The following is a 17,194-nucleotide window of genomic DNA, read 5'->3' on the forward strand; positions in this document are numbered from 1 at the left end:
TCCCAAACATTGTTACGTGAGTGGCATTTTCATAGCTTTCTTAAAAATTGTCCCACTCATAAGTACTGTTAAATTTTCTTTGAGACAAAATCCCATTATGGATCTTAGTAAGAAATTAATGATAAAAAGCTAACTTTAAAGGCAACTTAATTCTAACAAGGATGGATCATATTTTTGCCTAGTTCTATTAGACATACCAGCCATATTTATCTTTAACTCTTCAAATATAATATGGAAAAGATATTTAATAGCATAAGCAAGTAGAATTTTCAAACTTTCATAAAGCTATATACTTCCTTTGCAAACTTAAAACTCCTATGATAAAATTTAATTTTAAAAGAGGGCATTCACAAAGTCACAAATGTTGATGATTCTTTCAATAGATACGGTCAAGCAACTGGAACAGCAGTGACAGACGCAGTGCTTTTAAGAATCAGTCCTCACCTACTTAATGCCTCAGATTCTGACAAGTGTCTTTGATTTTGTAATATCTTTGCCTTTCTTGGTTTTGTCTTAAAAGGAAGTGTGACTTGCCTAATGCACAAATGTTCCAGTTTCAATCAGGATCTCTGTTTTGCTTCTTTTGCTTTAGGAATGAAAGTATGTTACAGTATAAAATCCATTTTTGTACTTAGATGTATGGATGCGAGAATTTGGGATTATGAATCTTGGTTAACCTTAAAAACAAACAGCAACACCTCTAAGAAGGAGATGATAGAGTGGGAAAGATTTGGAACAATAAATATTTGGAATTGGATGGAGAGTTACCAAGAGGTGACTCTCTCCACTTAAGAGTATAGAAGTAGTACCAAGAACACTGAGACGACATGATTTTATAACGAGGCATCTGAGCACAGTTTTTACCAACAACAACACTTAGCAGCCTAGAAGAAGCAGCAGGGAAATTGGAGGCTGCTGAAAGTCAGAAAGTACAGGAGAATATGTGGCTATGAATTCGTGGTTGAAATGGTAGACTGTGGGTTCTAAACTGCAAGGAGAAAATAAAGGGCTAAATCTATAACAAATCCAGAGGCTTTTAAATTTTATAACTACTTCTTTCTTAATATCTATTTTCACATATTTGTTTATCGCAGTATGATACTGTCTCTTGATGTTTTGCAAATGTAAGACTCCTGCCCTTTTAAAAGAAAGCAACAAGATCTTTCTCAAAACAGGTCTTTCTTTTGAGAGGTCCAGTGGAATGGTGAGGTGGATTGAGAGAAACAAAATTACAGTATTTTGGAGGGGAAGACTTTCAGTCTAAAATCCCTCTGAAACTGACTCCCAGCTTGTTTCTATTGTTGTCTTTCATCCTTCATTTTTGTCTCTCCATAATTACATTCAATCAAAAATTACGTTATTTATAAAGGCAGCCTTTCTATGATCATTGGAGCACATTCTACTATGTTAGAAGTTCATTGTTCATACTACGAAGGCAAGAAAATTTCAAAGGGAAAGAAAAGTTTATGTCCAAATAAAATGTATGTTTCTCTCTTAACTGGATGTAGTTAGAAAAATGAAACCAAAAATCTACTTCAATAGTGTTCTATGTGCTTAGTCTTTATGCCAGTTTATGTTGCTTTTCTTCTGGGGAGATGTGGTGGAATTAAGAATTCGATGTTGGTTTGGTTTTTAGTTTTAAAGAAAGAAAAATTTTAAATCCGGTCAAGCTGTATCACAATTAAGACCAGTTGCTATATTGTACAGTGAGTCAAATGTAACCATCACAAAACCATTTTTAAATGACATTATTTTTACTGAATATAAATTAATCAAGACAAGTGTAACTGTTTGAACTGCTGTTAGAAACTGATATATTAAAATAAATAGAAGGAGGGACTTCCCTGGTGGCGCAGTGGTTAGGACTCCGTGCTCCCAATGCAGGGGCCCCGGGTTCAATCCTTGGCCAGGGAACTAGATTCCACATGCATGCCGCAACTAAGGAGCCCATGAGCCCCAGCTAAGGAGCCCGCCTGCTGCAACTAAGACCCGGCGCAACCAAATAATAAATAAATAAATATTTTTTAAAATAAATAAATAAAATAAATAGAATGTGAGTGATTACAGAGTGATTTTATATTTATAAGAAAGCGTATAGTATAGGGTTTTAGAACATGGGTTTTAGGGCAGAATGCCTGAATATGTGTCTTCACTCCACCAGTTATTAGGTGATCTTGACTAAATTACATAATCCTTCTTCTTCAGTTTTCTTTATGTTTTGAAGGTCAAAGTACTTAAGACACTATCCAACACATAATAGATATTCAATAAGTATTAGGGCTTTTAAAATTAATAAATACATTGTAAAATTCATTAAAAACTTCATTTAAACATTATTTATTGTATTTAAGGCTTATATATCAGAGCATCTCCACAAAGAGCCAGCCTTTGCGATGAAGAGGAATAAAAAGCAAAAAATGAGTCTTTGCAGGTAACTAAATGCTGAAGTAAAGATGTTTTAACCACAGAATCAATTTGCAGTACATTAGTGCTATAAACCACTATTCTGTTATATAATAAGACAAAAGCAGTTAAACATGCCATATCATTTTTTAAAACATCATCTAAATATTTGAAAGCATTGCATTAACTTTTTTTGCCAGCTCTCCTGATTTAATTTTTTGACTATACTGACCCTTTTTGAACTAAATGCCAAGCATTTTGCAGCTCTTAAGCACATCATATTTTTGCCTTAAAATATACTTTTTTTTTTAATGTCTGAAACATTTATATTAACATATTTCCATACAAATACAAATATAAGATTTTTAGAAATTTCATATAATGTCTGAAACATTTATATTAACATATTTCCATACATATTTCCATACAAATACAAATATAAGATTTTTAGAAATTTCATGTAAATATACTTATTTTTATATAAATGTTAACCTTTTTATTAAATTGTTAGCTTCTTGAAGTTAAGGATATAGTCTTATTTATCTAACACATTTTAGGTATCAGGAAAATTTTGTTGAATTGAATTGGTTCTACAAAGCAGAAGTGTTTTTACAGTAAAATAATTTTAAATGTTTTACTGAATATATATGATAGCTTAAGATAGTTTTATTTGTTCTTATATGTATTAGTATATTTATTTCTTTGTTTATTTTTTTCTTTCTGGGCTGCCAGAGATTTAATATGGGGAGTTAGGAAGGAGGAGATGATTTTAATGCTCACAAAGCATTCTTGATTTACTTCTGACATTTCTGCAACTCTTAGAAACTTTTCCAGAGGGTTATAAATACTGATAAAAAGTATTTTACTATGCTAAAAATTACTTTAAAATACAGACTTGGGTGTAAAATTTAATGTATTATATGCAACTAAAGGGAAAATCAGGACTATTCTGAGACTTGAATTTCCAGTTAACTTTCCTTAGACTTAATTTTTAAAAAATGAGTTAATTACCAGCTGAAGTTCAACTTTTGAAGTTCCATTTAATCATATGGTTCTTCTACTAACCCTTTTTTTAAAAAAATCTTTAAATATTTACTTATATTTAAAGCTTAAATGAATAAAAAACAATGGGTTTCTTTTCCTCCTTTCTCATTTCCTCTCATACCAACCATTAAAGAGGCAGTTTTCCTTCTTTGCTTAGCGAGTCTAGCAAATATTTTAGCTGCCCACACTACTGAAGCCTGCACGCCTAGAGCCTGTGCTCCACAACAAGAGTAGCCCCCGCTCGCCGCAACTAGAGAAAAGCCCACGCACAGCAACGAAGACCCAGTGCAGCCAAAAACCCCCTCAAATTTCACTTTGTTTAAAAAAAAATAAAATAAAATAAACACTCTTCAAAGTGCTTAAGGTCCTATGGATGATTCCAGAAAACTAGCTGAGTACTACCCAGGATCCCCTGGTTCATCCTTACAGGAATTATCCTTCAGTACACCATCAGAAGTAATTAATGTCCAGAAACAACATGGCAGGACTTCCAGAACAATGAAGTAAGGAACTCAGTAGATTTTATCCCAGCAAAACAACAATTTAACTGGTGAAAATTATTTAAAAATAAAATATCATTTAAAATCTTTGGGAATCACCCTAAGAGCATACAGCAAATGAAGGAACATTCATTCAAGAAAATCTACAAAATCTAGGTAAGAACAGTGAGTATTTGTGGCATTTGAGCCACAACCTAACCCATTACCTCCCCATCACAGTGCTGTGTTATAGAAGCTGCAACCCCAGCATGTGTAGCCAAGAAGCTGAAGTTCCCCTCTCCCTCTACCTCCCAGTCTAGGGCTACAGTTTCACCTGCAAGGGTAGGCCTTCTCATCCCTTTCCTCCCTTCCCCCTCAGCTCCATGTTACAGGAAGTCTATTCCAGGCAGGCATGGCTGAAAGGACCAAGTCTCCCTCCCCACAAGCAACCCCCACCCTAGGCACAGCAAGCTGAGAACACTGAGGCCGAATTACCCATCCCAACTCACTGTAGGGTAGAGATTCCACACCAAGAGAAGCAAGCCACGACCAAGAGCTGCTCCCCACCCCCAGGACCTCCTTATAGAGCCAGATTGTCACTCTAGGAAAATAGGGTCCCTGCCCCCAACTCCAGTGCAGTGGTGCAGGTGTTCTGCCCAGGGGAAAAGGCAGACCATAAAAGTGAAGAGCTCTTTGGATCTGCCTGAGAAGACTGACTTCAACTGGAAGAAGGAATGGAGAACTCCATGCCTAAGGGTGTTGTTGAAAACAGTACAGATCTTGATGAAGAGCAATTAAGAGGAGGCTGGTAGCTCCATAATACATCAAAACAACAGAGCAGCCAGAGGTTTTAAAGAAAGAACCAGGGAAAGAGTCGGCCATGAAGAACCCTCTTGGGATCATAGTCACCTGTGAGGATCAGGAAGGCAAGTGTGCATGTGTTAGGCTGCACCCACTCAGGAACAATTGTAGCAGGATGTGGGGCAGACTTGAAAGCATTCCCTAAGCTGCACACAGACCCATCAACACAGGGAAGAAGCCTTACAAAGAACAAGGGGCTTAAATACAACCTGTGACCAAACACTGACTGAACAATACGCTACTCTGACCCAGGGATAACTCCTAGGAAACAAGGCTCGAAAATATCACAATCACCTGTGACAGTCGGAAAAATGTATACATGCCCAAGGCTATAACCTCTCAGGAGTAGTAACAGTAGGACCCTCCAAGCTACTAGTCCCTCGCTGAATGTGGGGCAAAGAAGTAAAATCTCTGAATTATGATAGCAGTTTCCAAGCTACAGATACAGCCAATGGTAAAGAATGAAAATAACTGGCTAAGGGACCATAAGCACAACCTCTAACCAAGAAATGGCTATACTAGCCCAGGGACAACCCCTAGGTAATGAGACTAAAAGATGAAAACAAGGGGAGAAAATGTGAGTAGGAACATCAGAGGCTGCACACTGCAAAGGAATAGACTTTGCAGAATTAGTTCAGCCAAGTCACTAAACAAATAATCATGCGAATAACAACCACCACCACCCCCAGAGTAGTGGTAGGGGATCAGTATATAGTGTTGCAAAAATATATCTAAAACGTCCAGTTATTGACAAAAAAAATTATGAAAGATGGAAAGAAACAGGAAAGTATGATCCATAAGTAGGGAAAAAAATCAGACAATAGAAAATGTCTTTGATGGGGCCCAGTGATATACTTAGCAGACAAAGACTTCAAAACAGCTATTATAAATATATTCAAAAAACTAAAGGAAACATGCTTAAAGAGTTAAAGTATGATGACAGTGTCTCATCAAATAGAGAATATTAATTAAGAGAAATTGTTTTTCTTTTTAATTAAATGGAAATTCTGGAGTTGAAAGTACAGTAACCCAAATGAAAATTGGGCAGAAGATAAAAATCAGTGAACTTGTAGATAGAGCAATATAAATTATGCAATCTGAATAACAGAGAGAAAAAAGAATGGAAAAAAATGAACAGAGCCTCAGAGAACTGTAGGACATGATTAAACACATCAGCATACAAATAATGGGACTATGAGGAGAGGAGAGAAAGGGACAGAAGAAATATTCTAAGATATATATGGCTGAAAATTTTTCAAACTTAATGAAAAGCATTAAGCTACACATACAAGAAATTCGATGAAATCCAAGGAGGATAAACAGAGTGATCCACATCTAGACACATTATGGTCAAAATGTTGAAAGAGAAAGAAAATCTTGAAAGCAGCAAAGGAAAAACAACTCATCACATAAAAGGAAACCCCAGTAAGATCAATAGTTGATTTCTCATCAGAAACTTGGAGGACAGAGGCAATTGGACAACACATTCAAAGCGCTGAAAGTAAAAACCTGTCCACAGTCTTATATCCAGCAAAATTATCTTTCAAAAATAAAGGTAAAACACATTCCCAGATAAAAACAAATTTTTTTGCCAGCACACCTGTCTTACAAGAATGATCAAAGGAAATTATAAGGATGAAAGCATCTGATATCAGACAGTACTTTGAATCCACACAAAAAAACAAAGAGCACTGGTGAAGGCAATAATGTAGATAATTACAAAAGATAGTATAATCGCACCATCTTCTCTTGACTGATTTAAAAGCAGTTGCATAAAACAATATGTATATATAATTGTATTGTTGAGCCTATAACATACTGAAATATATTTGACAATATCAGCACAAAATACAAAGGTGGAAAAGTTGTATTGGAGTAAGGAAATGACACCAAATAGTGACTCACATCCACAGGAAGGAATAAAAAGAACCAGAAAGGAAGGTGTTGAGAAGACGGATTGTATACCAGCCAACAAACAAGAAAGATTAGAAAACTATAAATGCCTGAGATATTTAGGATTTAAAATCAACAGAACCCACTGATAATTTGGATATAGGAAATTAGGTAAAAGAAGGTTTTGCAGATCATTCCTGAGTTTCTTACTTGTAGAAATTAAGGATGGATTTTATTCCTGAGAATCTGTTCATTGAATGAAGACCAGTTTTGAGGAGGAAAATCATGGGTTTGGCCTTGGGTGTGTTGAATATTGAAGTATATTCAAGATATCCAAGTGTAAATGTCGAGAAGGCAGTTGAATATACGGGTCTAGAGTGCAGAAGAAAGGTCTGAGCTGGCTATAATACTTAAATAACTGATTTACTGGTGGTAATTGAAACTGTAAAGTTTGGATGAGCTTATTTGGGAAGAGAATATGGAAAAAAAAGAGATAAGGACTGGGGACTTCCCTGGTGGCGCAATGGTTAGGAATCCGCCTGCCAATGCAGGGGACACGGGTTCGAGCCCTGGTCCGGGAAGATCCCACATGCCGCAGAGCAACTAAGCCCATGCACCACAACTACTGCTCCTGCGCTCTACAGCCCGTAAGCCACAACCACTGAAGCCCATGCTCCTAGAGCCCATGCTCCGCAGCAAGAGAAGCCACTTCAATGACAAGCCCATGCACCGCAAGGAAGAGTAGCCCCTGCTCGCCGCAACTAGAGAAAGCCCATGCGCAGCAACGAAGACCCAACACAGCCAAAAAGCAATAAGTAAATAAACAAATCAATTTATTAAAAAAAGAGAGAGAGAGATAAGGGCTTAAGACCAGAGGTTGAGGATCAGTATTTAATAACTAGGTTGAGGATGGTGAACCCACAAAGCAGACTGAGCAAGGAACAGCCAGAGGGATGAAAATAGAACGAGTAGAACCAGGAGAATGTAATACCATATAATTCAAAAGAAAAGAAAAAAATGGTTATTAATTCTGCTTAGGGTTTGAATAAAATGAGAACTGAAAAACTCTAATTTTTTTTTCTTTTTTTTTGGCCCCACTGCGCGGCTTGTGGGATCCTAGTTCCCCGACCAGGGATTGAACGTGGGCCCTTGGCAGTGAGAGCACGGAGTCCTAACCACTGGACCGCCAGGGAATGCCCCTCCCCCCGCCACCAAAAGAAACCCTCTAATTTACTGATACAGCAGTTTATTGGTAACCTTTTCAAGAACTGTTTTGGTGGCGTAATAGGAACAGAGGCCACACTGGAGTAAGTTGAGGTCTGACTGGAAGATTGTTGGGAGCAATTCTCCATGGATCTCTTGCATTGAGAACTTTTGTTTAGGACTGTTTTTCAAGGATGTTTGTTAAATTAACAGACTTGGAAGATAGGAATATTGTCTCCTTTAGGAGCAGAGGGCAGATTGTCTGCTACCCAGTGTAATAAAAATGATGTCTCCCTCTGGGACAAACATCAGGCAGATTTGCTTACAGCCCAGTGTAAAAGATGAGAGTTCCCTAAGCTCAGAGTTCTTCAGCTGAGACATAAGCCCACTGAATGCAGCATCTACCTGTGCCACTCTGTCACCCTGTGGGACTGGGACTTAGGAGGTAAAGGGAACCAACATCAACATGAAACTCAGGCTGCTTCCTGTGGCATGAATAATAAAGTCCTTTGTCAGAGACAAAGGAGGCTTGTGTCTTCTGCCAGTATCCACGAAACCAAGACAGGCTAACTTGTTAACTTGCAAGTAGGATAAAACATCAGTCCCTTCACAGTTCCTGACAAAGATGAAAATATGGAAACAAGCAGAGTGAATTGTTTCAAATAGTTTGGTTATGAAGGAGAAGGAAAGGCAAGGCAGAGCTAGTGGCATTAAGGGGGAAAAATCTAAGCATGTATAAATACTGATGAGAAGCAGCCAACTGAAAGGGAAAGATTGAATATATATGAGACAGAGGGATAATGGAAAAGGGATAATATAAGGTAGGAAAGGATGTGAGCCTAAGCATAGGTAAGAGGAATTGGACATAGAAAGAAGAATACTTCCGTATTTCTTTATTTGTAACAAAAGAGAATGAAGAGAAGTTGGATGTAAACTTTGGTAGTTGATACATTTAGTATCACAAAGTTAAGGAAACTCTTCTGACTGCTTCTCTTTTTCCTGAGAAATAGGAGGTCAGGTAATTTGCTGGAGGAGAGGGATAAAGAGAGGAGTAGGAGGCAGTTCAAGATTTTTAAAAGAAGAGATTTGAAACAGCCCTGTGTAGAGAGCAAAAAACCCAAAAAACCAAAAAGAGTAGAGCAGAGAAATGAAGTAGGAATGTACTTGAAGATCTGTTTGGGGTTGTCATAAACTCTTGGTGCCCTATGGTGTGACTTTCTCTAGCACCACAGGTACTCTGGTGCAGACACAGAAAATAGTTGTTACTCTAAGATTAGGGTTTCCCCTATGAGACAAAGGAGTTTTATTAAAGTTTTTAAAACTTTGGGTCATAGAAATCAAGCTGAATGTGAAAAGTGAAGAAGAGGGCTAGTGGATTGAGAGAAGTTAGAGACGGGACTGCAGTCCCAGTGAAGCTGAAAAACAGTGGGAGTACAGGTACTCCCTGCTTTCGAAAATTTGCTTTCTGCCACTTCACTTTTATGAAAGACCTACATTAGTTTGTACCTGTTTTTGATAAGCAAAATAAATCCAAAGAGGATTTTTGCTTTTAAGAAAAAAAGGTGTAAAGCGAAAATAGCATTCAGCATTTGTTTTGTAGCGAGTTAGAGAGGCAGCACACCTCCCAAGTAGCTAAAGTGACAACACCAAGCTCCTCCCCAGGAACTACACTCAGCATCTCAGCATCAGGCCACCATAGTTTTGAACTGTGTCTGTGCGCATCTGGGCTTTTTCTCAGTTTGTTTTGTGTATCCATCAGCAAGATGTGCCCTAAGATTATTGCTTCTTTGCTTTACGCCATTTCGGTTTACGAAAGCTTTTATAGGAACACTTTACTTTTGGATAGCAGGGGAAACCCACAGTTGAATAAACAAGTTGAAAGGAGAAGAGGTTGCAGCAAGAAGATTTAGGAGTTGTTCATTCATTCATTCATTTCTTCATTCATTTAATAAACCTCAGTTCCCAGACTACTATGTGCTATCCAAAAATACTTTTGCTCAGTATGCATCTTGATATGTATACCAAAATAAATTTACCTTCCCAGTTATGATTTCCATGGGCTTGCATTATTGAGGCTGGCTCTGCTTGATAGCTAGGGAAGGTTAACCTAAAGTGGCAAGGAGAAATCAGCATCTTAGTCTTTACTCTGTATTTGTGTTATCTGAATACAATAACCATTTATCCACGTATTCTTACGTAGTTTTTAAACACTTTTAGAAAGTTATATCTAAAAATTTCTACTTGCATAACCCCCATTATTATTTTTTTAATATTATTAATACATTCCATGTTAATTATTGCTAGTAGCAATAAGACCGAATTAATGAGGAAGTTCTTGAGCACTACAGTTAAAAACACAGGCTTCGAAATTAACTAATAATACTTATTATAATAAATAATAATTAGATGGCATAATGAATGTAAAATGTTTAACACAATATCTAGCAGTAGAAAACATTCAGTTAATGGAAGCTATTACTACTTTTTTTTTTTTTTTTTTTGGCTGCATGGCTTGTGGGAACTTAGTTCCCCAACCAGGGATTGAACCCGCACGCCCTGCATTGGAAGTGTAGAGTCTTAACCACTGGCCTGCCAGGGAAGTCCCTAATGGTAGCTGTTACTACTTTTTATCATCATCATCTATAGTCCGAACTCTTAGTTCCAAGCAACAAAACTTCAACTTTTACTAGGTTTTGCAAAATAGGAATTTACTGGCTCATGTTATTAAAAAAAAAAAAAAAAAAAAAAAAACAGGTAGATGCCCTAACTGGATTCAAGTATTCAAACAACATCAACTATGTCATTTCTTGGCTTTACTTCATATTAGCTTCATTCATAGCAAGCTTTCTCCTCATTGTAATATTGGGTTGGCCAAAAAGTTCGGTTAATGAATATGTTGTTCAATAAAGTTTTTGGTGAAAATGAAAAATGTGTCTTATTTTTACTTAAAACCAAATGAACTTTTTGGCCAACCCAATAAGATGCCCTCCATTTTGCCAGCTAACCAATATTAGTGGGGGGAAAACATGTCACTTTTTCAATAGTTGCAGCAAAAGTCTCAGGTAGAGCTTTCATTGGCCTGTCTTGGGTCACATGCTCATTCCTTAACTAATCATATGCCCAAGGAAATGAAATGTTCTGATTGTCCAGGCCTGAAACTGGGGAATGGGCACAAATTCAACCAAAACACATGGACCAAGAGTGGGCGGGGAGGGTTTTCCCAAAGTTAAATCAAGGTGATACCTGAGGAAGAAAGTAGCATAAAAATCAGGCAAAAACAGCAGACTTCCAGTACTACACTCGGGAAAACAGCTGAAAGTGAATCTTAAATTGTCACCCACTCAGTGAAAGCCTGTTTATAGAATGTAGCTTGTACTCTTCTTAAAGTAAATAAGCAGGCTCTGCCATACTAATGTGCACAGATTGTTCCATAGGTAAGGATGTGCCATAGAAAACATCCCACCTCAACTTCTATATAATTAAATTGTCATAACACTTGAAGAAAAATACAACTGAATTTAATTATCACAAGAAAGGTGATCATAAGGTATTAATTATCTCAGGCAGCATGTTACAATAGAAAGAGAATAGAAGTAAAAATCACAAGACATAAATTCTACCAAAACTGTAGTAATAATATTAGTTACCATATATTGAATGATTGTTGTATCTATTCTAAAAGCCTTTTATTTGCTTCCTCATTTTATTATCTCAACTCTATGAGGTAGATATTAATATGCTCCTTTTATACCTGGGGAAACTGAGGGTCAGCAGTTAAGTAATTTGCCTCATATACGTGACAGAGAAAGATTTGAATCTGTCCACCTTGCTTCCAAAGCCTGTGTTTTTTGTTAATAAGCTGTGTGACTTAACCTCTTATTTCTTGTTTCTGAAGTAAGAGGCTTTGTTTAAATTATCTTTAAGGATCCTTTGCTCTTAATAATCCTATGATTATTTAAGGGTTCACCTTTAATTTCTTTTTTTAAAATAAATTTATTTATTTATTTTTTATTTATTTTTGGCTGTGTTGAGTCTTCGTTGCTGCACGCGGGCTTTCTCTAGTTGCGGCGAGCGGGGGCTACTCTTCGTTTCGGTGCGCCGGCTTCTCATTGCGGTGGCTTCTCTAGTTGCAGAGCACAGGCTCTAGGCACGCAGGCTTCAGTGGTTGTGGCACGAGGGCTCAGTAGTTATGGCTTGCGGGCCCTAGAGCGCAGGCTCAGTAGTTGTGGCACATGGGCTTAGTTGCTCTGCGGCCTGTGGGATCTTCCTGGACCAGGGATGGAACCCGTGTCCCGTGCCTTGGCAGGCAGATTCTTAACCACTGCACTGCCAGGGAAGTCCCCACCTTTAATTCTCATCACTAATTTTGCATATTTTTAAAGAAGGATTTTCAGTCAATTATAACACCCCTATGTCATTAATCATGGACAAAAATAATATCACTATTTTGGTGAGAACTTTTTTTTTTTTAAGTGGGATGAATATCAGGAGTCCCACTTTTTTTTTTTTTTAATTAATTTATTTATGGCTGTGTTGGGTCTTCGTTTCTGTGCGAGGGCTTTCTCTAGTTGTGGCAAGCGGAGGCCACTCTTCATCGCGGTGCGCGGGCCTCTCACTATTGCGGCCTCTCCCGTTGCGGAGCACAGGCTCCAGACGCGCAGGCTCAGTAATTGTGGCTCACGGGCCCAGCTGCTCTGCAGCATGTGGGATCTTCCCAGACCAGGGCTCGAACCCGTGTCCCCTGCATTAGCAGGCAGGTTCTCAACCACTGCGCCACCAGGGAAGCCCCAGTGAGAACATTTTTTAGTGTGCATGTCATAGTCAGTACTATCATATGATCATGAAGGAAACTGTACATTTGACAAATATTCCTCCATTGGGACCTCACATACAAAGAATAAAATTTGACAAAGGCACAAAGTGACTAATGTTAGAACAGGGGGGAAATGCCATCTGCATTTTTGCATTGGTGTATTTTATGTGTGAAGTGTTTGTGTGTGTGTGTTTGGTTGGTTGGTTGGATTTTTGCCTTATTGCAACTCGGCCAAACCTATCTCCTCATTCTTGCTTGGAGTCTTTTTTTTTTTCTCACATTTGAATCTGAATTCTAGTCAATACTGAAAGGGCTATGAAAAATTTGCTAAACTGCTACAAATAGCTTTACCTTGTTTAAATCTTTATATAAGATGAAAATTAAAATTTGAGCAAGTTTTGTGCTTCATAAACTCACCTTCAAGTGTAAACTGAAAAAAGATGTAATGCAAAAAAGATACTGATGTTGATTTCACTATGTTAAGTGTACTCTTTCTATGAAAAATGAAAATGTGCTTACATAGCTTGTCTTTTTTCAGAGATCAATATTTCTCTCTGCAGCATTCGACAGCTGCTAGCTATTAATAATATAATAATAACTGGAGGGAGTATAACATAGGGATTAATGGTGTTGTCTCTGTAGTAAGAATGTCTAAGTTCATATCATAGTTCCTTCAGTTACTAAGTATAAATCAATGGCCAGACATTTAACTCCCCTGAAACTTAGTTTCCTTATCTGCAAATGGGGAAAATAATAGTGCCTCCCTCACAGCCTGTTGGAAAGACTAAACAAGAGAATGCATGCACAACACAGTGCCTGCCACATAGTAAGCACTGAGTGTTAGCTGTTCTACTGTACCGTTAACAATAGTACCACCACTACTATTACTCTGAAAATTACACATACCTGAGAGTGAGTCAAGGACTCAAGAACTCATCCGTTCATATTAACCTCTGCTCTTAAAATACAGTGGTTTAGGAACTGAACTGAGCATGTGAATTTTAGCTAACAGCTCCCATATCTTATAATCTAAATCTAGAACTTATTTATAAATATTTGAACAAATTCACAACTGTACTCATGGGAAAATAAAATAATTTATGTTACATGTAAAGTTTGTTTTTATTTTTCGAGTAGTTTTTTTACCTGATATGTTATTATAGAATATTTCTATTGTTTATTCAACAAATATTTATTATGAGCCTACAATGGGCCAGGCACAATGCACTATACTAAGTACTCATGTTAGAACTATAAGATATGGTTCTTGCCTTTAATGACTTGGCCTTCCCTATCAAAGATAGTGAGAAATAGATATATAAAGAAATAATTTTAAAATTAAATATTGTGGTGCACAGAATAATGGTTTCTCCCCACCCTCCCCAAAGATGTCCACATCTTAATCCTTAGTACCTATGAATATGATACCTTACATGGCAAAAGAGATTTTTGTAGATGTGATCAAATTTAAGGACTTTGAGATGGGGAAATGATCCTGGATTATCTAACTGGACTAGACCTAATCACATGGGTCCTTAAAAGCAGAGAACCTTCCCCTGCTGTGGTCAGAGGGAAAATTTAACTACAGAAGGATGGTCTGAGAGCTGCAACATTGCTGGCTTTGAAGACGGAGGAAGGGGACCAGGAGCCAAGCAATATGGACACCCTCTAGCAGCTAGAAAAGGTAGAGAAATGGATTCTCTCCTAGAGCCTTCAGAAAGAAACACAGTCCTGCTGACGTAACTTCTAACCTACAGAACTATAAAGTGATACATTTGTGTTGTTTTAAGCCACTAAATTTGTAGTAATTTTGTATGGCACCAATAGAAAATTAATACAAATACAGTAAATTCTCTCTACTTAAGGTCTATATGTGGAGAAATAGAAGAAGGATCACTTTCCAAAGTTGTATCAGAAGAGCTAGGAAGAATTTTCCCAGAAAACCCACAAAAGTCATCATTCCAAAGTAGATCACATGGCCTTTCCAAAAGCCAGCTTCTAGTAAAGGGAAGGGGATTACTCTTAGACCTATCACCTCTGAAGCTGTAGATGGGATTTTCCTCACATAAAGAATGCAGACTGGATTAAGGTTCTAATAGGAAAGAGGAAAGAGTGAATGGATGCTTATTAATATCCACAACAAAAAAAGACTGCTAATTCCATAAAAATTGATACATTGTTTTGAGATTACTATAATAAATAATACTTTGGAAAAATAGGACCATCTTTTGTTTGGCAAAAAGTGGAGCAGGTAGAAAACCTATCAAGATATTGCTTTAATGCTTGCCAGACACATGATAAATTCTCTCCATCTATTCAACAAATATTTACTGATACAGAAAATACTGTAATGAGATTAACTGTAATGCCAGTGATTTAAGAATGCTGCCTATTTTCTTTTCCATGTTTTTAAGTGTCTTTCCTCTAGGATTATTCAAACCCCCATCCAGTTCATTGCTGGATATCTTTGATGTTTCCACAGAACTTCATTTGTGAACATATGCCGCTTTTAGGCATTCTTCTAGTGACTTTACTTTTTTCCTCTCCTTTAGATTGCCCAGATTAAGAAGTGCTTTGGTAAAGTGGCAAATTTTTAGTATTTAATCTGGTTGATAGGTGTTTAGGGGTTCATTGTACTATTTTCTCTAATTTTGTGTGTTTGAAATTTTTCATATTAAAAAAAGAAGTGGCAGGCTGCCACAACACGCCTAGGCCAGTCCTTATTGGGCCTTCTACTTCCCTTCTCAGTACCCCCAGCTGCTCCCAGGATCTGAGATGATATGATTAACTGCTGCCTCCCCACCTGGCCTCTAGGAGTTAACTAAGCATTGCAACACCTACTTCTTCCCCTGAAAAACCCACAAACAGTTCGTAAAAGAATTCAAAGAAATCTTCAGAAAGAACTGTTTCAGATTAGGGTACTTGCTTTGTACTAAAACCACAAAAATACTGAAAAAGTCTTAAAAATCTTCAGTAACAACAGAAAACCCCAAAGTACAATAAGTGCATAGATTAAAAGAAATTAGAGGTGGTAAAAAAGAAGAAAAACTTTAATAAAATAAATGAAAAAAAGAGGCCAAAAATGATACCAGCAATGCTAGACACTGGAGTAGAAGAGAGAGTTGAGAGACCAGAAGAATTACAAACTAAATCAAGAACTGTTCAAGTTCTATCCTAAAGAAAAGAAAGCCTTAATCTCAGGCAAGAACAAGATTTTTGTTTTTCTTTTTTAATATAGTATATTATCATGGAACACGTAGAAAAGTATGAGAAGCTGAGAAACATAAAATTGATTACAGCACATCAGTGAAGGAAAAAATAATTTAGAAGTTAAAATACAAAAAATAAGGAAAGATTAACAAATAAATTATAATTCAAGAGGGTATTATCAGTATCAAAAGGGGCTCATATAAATCCCATTTTATGGATTAGAAAACTGAAGCTCAGGAAAATGAAGTAACTTGGTCAAGGTCATTCAGTTGAAGTGTTGGGAGACTAGATTTGAACTCTCCAGATGTCTCTACAACATTCGGTTTTTCTCTTTTTTTGGTAGAAATGGAAATCCAAAAGTAATTTATTAAATTATATGTACTTGTTAACTCAAAAATAATTCTGGCTTAAGCTTAAAATATAGACTTAACAGTGATGCCCCTTTGAGTCTCATTTTTCCACAACACCAATGACACTGTGTGCTACACAAATTACTGTTATATGGGAAAACACCACCTTAAAATCATATTGAAAATCATTTTTTCTGACTATTGCAAATAAAATTAGATTTTTTCACTCTCTTTCCTTAAACTGTATATGTAGAACAGAAAATAAGGCATTTTTTAAATGAAAAAATATTTTTAGTTATTTACGTATTGATTACTGAAATGATTAAGCTTTGTTTTCTACTAAAGGAATCTAAGTTTGATTCATGTGTTTGAAGAGTGCCTCAAGTTAAGCTAATTAACTTTTTTTGGCATAGACAGCAAAATTAATGGCATTTAATACTTACCTGTTATTATGTGAAACCCTATACCCAAAGTCTTCTTCTTACACATGAGTAATTTTCTACCTTGCACCTACTATGAGCAAGTATATGTTCAATGAATAATTACTGATTTGAATCATCACTCCTAAAAGAAATTAGGCTTAATAAATTATAATTACAACTATGTCATCTACATGACAGTTTTTCTTTTGTGACTGCATTAGGGGCTAGTGAAGAGAGGGAAACTATACCAATTATTTTAACAAAGATAATCTAATATAAAGAATTGTTAAGTAGGCATTGAAGAATAGAAAAGGCAAAAACATTAAGGCAGTGATATTCAAAAGATGGTAAAAAGACAGCATCATAAGCATCCCCTGGAAACTTGCTAGAAGTACAAATTCTTAGACTCCAAGCCCCACTCATGGCTTACTAAATCAGAAACCCTGGCAGTGGGCCAGCAATCCATGCTTTAAAAGCCCTCCGAGGGATCATAACTTATGCTAAATTTTAGAAACC

At 36.8% G+C, this 17,194-nt stretch overlaps 2 protein-coding genes across 2 annotated transcripts in view; one reads left to right on the forward strand and one right to left on the reverse strand.

The window, feature by feature from the left end:
- The window catches only part of LOC309627594 (uncharacterized protein), a 694,978-nt gene that overhangs the window by 608,319 nt on the left and 69,465 nt on the right, over positions 1 to 17,194 (reverse strand). Inside the window, exon 5 of the mRNA XM_082389733.1 lies at positions 9,920 to 9,990. The gene's annotated coding sequence lies outside the window, so the exon portion shown is untranslated. The remainder of the gene's footprint in view (positions 1 to 9,919; positions 9,991 to 17,194) is intronic.
- The window catches only part of FAM241A (family with sequence similarity 241 member A), a 37,121-nt gene that overhangs the window by 16,000 nt on the left and 3,927 nt on the right, over positions 1 to 17,194 (forward strand). The gene's annotated exons all lie outside the window — the stretch shown is intronic.

Source organism: Balaenoptera borealis, assembly GCF_965194805.1.
Source record: "Balaenoptera borealis genome assembly, chromosome: 4".
Lineage (NCBI taxonomy): Eukaryota > Metazoa > Chordata > Mammalia > Artiodactyla > Balaenopteridae > Balaenoptera > Balaenoptera borealis.